The sequence below is a fragment of the Montipora foliosa genome, chromosome 6, assembly GCF_036669935.1.
Source record: "Montipora foliosa isolate CH-2021 chromosome 6, ASM3666993v2, whole genome shotgun sequence".
Taxonomy (NCBI): Eukaryota; Metazoa; Cnidaria; class Anthozoa; order Scleractinia; family Acroporidae; genus Montipora; species Montipora foliosa.
Window position 1 is genome coordinate 44778797 of NC_090874.1, and position 6084 is coordinate 44784880.

The 6084-nt window shown below is 39.5% G+C and overlaps 1 protein-coding gene across 3 annotated transcripts in view; it reads right to left on the reverse strand.

Annotated features, from left to right (window-relative positions):
• Positions 1–2115, reverse strand: part of LOC138007471 (uncharacterized) — a 42017-nt gene extending 39902 nt beyond the window's left edge. The window contains exon 1 of one of the 3 annotated variants that reach the window (XM_068854407.1): positions 1902–2115. The gene's annotated coding sequence lies outside the window, so the exon portion shown is untranslated. Of the gene's footprint in view, positions 1–1744; positions 1856–1901 lie in introns of those variants that run through there. The other 2 variants (XM_068854410.1, XM_068854411.1) reach the window with 2 other exon arrangements.
• Positions 2116–6084: the final 3969 nt, after the last annotated feature.

Below are 6084 nucleotides of genomic sequence, written 5' to 3' on the forward strand. Positions count from 1 at the left end.
ACACAAACATTTCGGACTGTTTGAACAGACAGATGCATCACCTGTAATTAATTTTTCCCAAAAATGGACACCAAAAATGACACCTATTATTGACTTTTTTCCAAACACATTTATTTACATGTATTTACCATCATTGAATGAATGCTCAGTTCAGAAGAACTTTCACTGCCTCCTCTCCAGAAAGTTTTACATGGAATTTTCATGTCGAAATGGAATTGAAAGCTTGGTAAATGTTACCTGAAATCTTCAATCCAAGTGCTTCATATATCAGTGTTAGCATGTTTACATTTACATTTCAAGAGTTTATTTTGGATTAACAAAAAGAAATTCCACTATCATCAATGGCTTCGGCTTTTTTTACAGCAAAGCTACATGTAGCTTCAGGACCTTTCATGAATTTGTTTTAAGGAAATTAGAAACTCTTCTTTAAACTAGTTGAGATGAAAATTGAAAAAAATGTATACATCTCAAGCTAAATAAAAATGGTTGATGATGTTAAAAAATCCCTGTCATGTTCCAAGTTGACAGTTTCAAGTGTAGTTAGCTTTTAGCAGGAGAGAAATTCGATGATAAGCTGCACACCCTCCGAAGAGGTGGATTTCCTGTGTTAATACTCCATATTTGGAATGCTTCGCTTCAAGCATATGGAGCAATCACTGAGAACACAAAAATAAAGCCACCCCAAGCATAGGAGGAATAATCTTGAAGCAACAAAATTTGCATAACACAACGCCTGCAGTTAAGGGACTTCGCAAAACTATTGAAGCATAACCCACAAGTGCTTGAAAAAAAACAAAGACGCGATAGCATATAATCTTACTGGATGACAAAAACTTTCTCATTGCGAACATAAAGTACACAAGAAATTCGTTCTGCAAGCGAGCCACCGTGAAATCTAACTAAGTAATCCAAATGTCCAGCAAAAAGAGAACATTTATAGATGTTATAAAACACAATGAAGGAGGTCGACCAAAGTTAACAACTCATTTAACATTTTCTCGGATCTCGTTAACAATAGCGAAGAGAGGCAGAGCTCGAGGGTGCTCCATTTCCTGTTATGAGGCGTGACTGAACTATTAATGATCTACGGTTTACAAACGAGTTCCTTCTTTTGTCTTTCGCAGTAGCATCTAAACGTATCATTACAAATGTAAGTCAAAACTAAACCCTGATAAAAAAAAACTGAGTATAAGTATAACAGACCCCAATTAAATGCCGAAACGTGATAATATTCTCTAGACATGTAAAGCGGGCGTATGATATAATTATCTAAATTTAACTTTCTGACCGACCCAGTTCGCAAGCAAAACAGTATCTGCACTTCTTTCTCTGGAGAAAAGCCTTGTCGCCGCAAACAATATTCGGTCTACTTCTTAACATTTAGCTCCATGATCTGATAAGTCGCCGCAAGCATTTATTGAAAAGAATTTTCATTAAGCATTATCAACCACATGTGTTCTAACTAAAACAAGGGCGACCGCGAAATCCGACTCACTCTGATCTAGCTATTAACTTCGTTAAAAGCGCTTGTGATTTCGATAGTAGCCACGTTTCATTTAACCCTTGGCTCAAGAAACCGAATAAGCAGGCCTAAAAATCAATCGATTATAACAAATTCTCTTCTAGTAACTAGATACGAGCATTGGGATCAAAATTAATGAACAACAACTTAGCTTTTAGTGATTTCGCACCGCGAAAATTTTGATAGCTTTTGTACGCAATGAGTCAACACAACACAAGTTACCTAAGGAATACAGCCACGACTTTGGAAACAGCTTTACAGTTGCTTTTGCAGATCAAGATGTCCAAATCGTAGCTTGATTCCCAAAAAATTTAAGCTACATGTCACCATGTCACCACTACAGTCTGCCAATCGCCCCAAAGACGCGACTTCAGCTTACCTTTTCTAAACAACTCCTTGTCGCCGAGATTTATCCGCATTTCTAGCTCTTAAAAAAACCTTGCCTTATCCTTGACCTGCCAAGGAATAATCTCAAGGGAATGTCAATCTTTTGCCGAGGAGAAATACAACGCCAACTGAATGCAACGAAAATGTAATGCTGTATTGGAAAAATATCAACTGCCACTTGAGACAAACGGAAACCGCTTCAGTGTGACGTCACAAGCTGCTTTTTGTGACTAGCGATTCCCGCTACTCTCTGTAGAGTCTCTGTATGTTAATTCACACAAAAGACTTGATCGCGTGCTGCAATTAAACAATACCTTAATTGAAATATCACCTGCAAGAAAAAACTAAACGATTGAAATAAAGAAAACACAGTGTTTGCTTTCGTTGTTCCTTTTTGATATAAATGGCAATTTCCTCTTACATTTGTTATTTCCGGTTTTCGTGCGAAGTTTGCACGAAAAATGAAACTATCGACTCTTAATACCGTGACTTTAATTATACTTTGAGTGTAAATAACGATATCAACGCAAGTCTGCTTCAAAGCTACTGAACGATCATGTCACTGTTTTTCTTGATTTTTATGTTCATTCATTCAAATCAGAAACTCGCCTCATGCAAATAATTGTTTTATTTTGTTCGTATAAAAATACCAACAGGAACTTTAACGGAATATTTACTCTGCGGTTTTATATTTGTTTCGTTATATTTAGGCTGGCCTTCATATAGCTTTTTGCTGGCCCTTAAAATAAAGATCTTTCTTTAAAAATGGGCAAGACCCTAGCAGTATTCTATTATTATTTTTTTTTCTAGAAAGTGATATCTGTCGGAGGTATCATTTACCATAATTTATCAGAATTACGTGGTTTGTCTGTTCTGTACAGACTTCCCGACTTTTTAACCTCGTCTACCCACACAAGCTCACCTGGTTTGCGTCTGCATAAGTACATTGACACATTTTTCCATAACGCAACAGAAATTATCGCTATTTTTAATGAGACTGACTGGACTCTGACCTGAAAAAAGACCATTAATGATCTACTGCGAGTTGAATGGAAAACCCATTTGATTTGAGGACCTCAAATTTGCTTTCACTTTCAAATGTGTTTTCCATCCAACTTCTACTGGCCAAAAGTAGTAAACCCGTTTTTAACGCACTAGATCATTAAGTCCAGTATCTCATTAAAAATCAGAGTCCAGTATCTCATTAACAAAAAGGATCTGAGCGCGACTCTCTCTTAAATGTCTAGCACGTGTTCTGGAGTCATGCTACACCTCACTGTTTAATTTTTTGTAAAGAAACCGTCAATTCGCAGTCTCTGACCTATTTCTTTTTCAAACTAAAGTGTTCCCATAATAGAGGAATGTTGAAGGCTTTTTAAAATATTTTCGTTTCTATGTACGAAAGGTAAAACTTAAGTGAGCATCAGAATTAAAGGATCTCCAGCGAGCATATTTCAGATAATAGCTCATGCGATTTCTGCGTCGATTAAGTGAAGTGTCAGTTTGAGAGGAACTTTCGAGAGCTTGGAAGACATCCAGGAGTCGCACTTTAGGTCCTTTTGCCTGAGGCGGTCATCAAACTCTTGTGTAAATGCCCGCTAAAGGAAACGACTGTAGTGCTTTGAAGTGTAAAAAGACAACTGAGCGTTATGATGTGAAAAATTTGCCCGACGGGAAAGGCCACCTATACCGACAGGAACCACCGTGAAACGGCTAAAGAAGGCTTACTTCACCTCAGAGGCGATTCAATTAGAGGGAGCAGAGTTTGTTTCACTCAAAATGCCCTATGAGTTGTGTAACACGTGTTTTTCCTCGTACCAAATGTTACCGCGTGCGTTAACATTTCGAGCCTTTCATGTATCATGAAGTCATATGCATTTTCATCCGGTACAACGGCAAGTATGACTTGTATTTTACATTGGCATCATCTTTTTGGATCCTTTTTCAAAGTGAAAGGATTATTGTCAGGATTTAGGATTAAACAGTTCACTTAAAGTATACTGGAAAGGAATTTGTGTTGCAGAGTTGGCTTCGAGGCCCATCGCCGGATTTGTCCAGTTTTCTTGGTGTCATAATTCTGAAGGGGAATCATAGCATTTAGCCACAAATCCTTGGTATCATGTCTAAAGCTGATTGTGGCTTTTAAAACGAGGTTAGCCAGCGAAGTAAGTGTTCCCGTTGTAGAGAAAACGATTTTTTTATGTATAGTATTCGTTTTCCTCAAGTCCCATTTTCGCGTGCTCGAAACCATGAGCAAAAACTTTGCTCCAAGGTCTTTCTTTGCTTAGAAACCCAGAAAACCGCTCGCTTTTAAGCTAAAACGAGGCTGAAAAAAAAGGGGCTATTTAAGTCACTCAAACGCGATGTAAGATGGAACTCAATGAGAGAGGCGAGAAAAATAGCACTCAGTATGCCGAGTTAACTTTTGCAGGCGCGTAGAGGAATTCATCAAACAGGGGAAGTATGTCTTAAAAACGTAACATGAGTCTTTAAAGCCTTACTGAATAGATCTGAATAGATGTTAATATAAGAAACTGTACAGATCTGTTCCCCGCAGGACCCGGTAAACAATTAGATTTAGAGAAAATTGGGTAGACCCTGGGTATGTAATACTATTTTGAGCCCGTACGCTCCGGTGTTTGCGGTATTTTGAATGGCCTTTTCGCGCTTTCATTTTCGGACCTCACTCTAGCCCAGTTCTCTCTTCATTGTTTGGCCATTTCAAAATATTCTGTTTGGCCGTAATTGAGATTTAGAGGCCAAATCGGAAAATCGTGAGAGCTCGTGTAAGTATTCGTCGAAACGTGACTTCCATTTTGAAGGGGTCTGCCTTCTGTGTTCCTTTTGTGTTTTCTGTGGCGATTCAAAGATCAGGGTCATATTTTAGCTGTAAATGTAATGTCTCAAAGATATTAGCTCTTGCAGTTACTCTGAAATTCGAGATGAAATAAAGTTTATGTAAGTAGGCAAAAATATCTGCGGTACGCAGTTTAGCAGATATTTGTTTTCTGCACGATCTTATACGGTTAATTAGGTGCATTATGGTGGCTGTTTGTGTCCTGGTATTTAAGCAGTTTCAAGTATTTTGCATATGGTTATATAAGTGTCTTGTTCATTCGTATTCATCCTTCGGGTCTGTGTACGCCTTCTACCCACAGTCTCGTTTTTGCTTAATTCATTGTTTGGCCCTTGCCAGCTATCAGTTTGATCATAATATTTTTTGTTTTGATTTCCTATAATCGTTTAGTGTTTACTCCACTCGGCCTCCCCGTGATTCGTCCACTGTTGTTTTTTCCAACGCGAGCGACGTAGTCTTCGGAGGGTTATCCGCCTTCCTCGACGGCCCTGTGGCCAGCGGTCAACAATCGACGATTTGGGTCAAAGTTCTACTTTTCGCGAAGTGAAGCCATTTATTATGTTTTGCTTTGTTTTGTTGAGCACCTGTAGCCCAGGAAGGTAAAAATTTTTAATCACAATCTTAGTGCCGCCAGGATAGTTTCTGTTGGTAGCTCTAAGGTCCATCTTTCTCTGGCTCTGAGCATCTTTTGTTTTGTTTTTCTCATGGTATTGCCTTGGTAGAGCAGTGGATTCCCAGGTGGCTGAACGGGAGGGCTGATCATTTGAGCTAGTTCGTTGACAAGGACGATCGACGGGTTAATCAACCGTGTTTCGACTGGTTGATGCCAAATGGGGTCCCCAAGCGATCGACCGTTTAGCCTCCTATTATAACTCTCTGCTTCCGCGTTTCAACTCCAAGTTTTCTTCTCCCGGTTGCACCGGTGTTGATGCCTTGGTCCAGGATTGGAGTGGAGAGAATAACAGGGTTTGCCCTCCGGTGGATCTCGTCGTGAACGCCGTTCAAGTTCTCACGGCTTGTTCCGGTCGTGGGACTTTGATTATTCCGGAATGGCCGTCGGCCTTCTTTTGGCCTCTTTTATTGTGATGGACCTTCACGGTTTGAGTCATTCGTCAGGGAGGTTTTTGTGCTTCGCGCCAAACACGATCTCATTTTGGAAGGCCGAGGCCAGATGCAGATCTATAAGTCTCACCCGTCCGTTTTTCGCAGTTGCCCAAAATTCAGAATGTTAGCTTTGCGTGTGGATTTTGGGTAAGTTTTTGGTCGTGTTACGGATAGTGTTTTGATAGTGAAATTGTCTCTCTGGCCTTTCTATGGA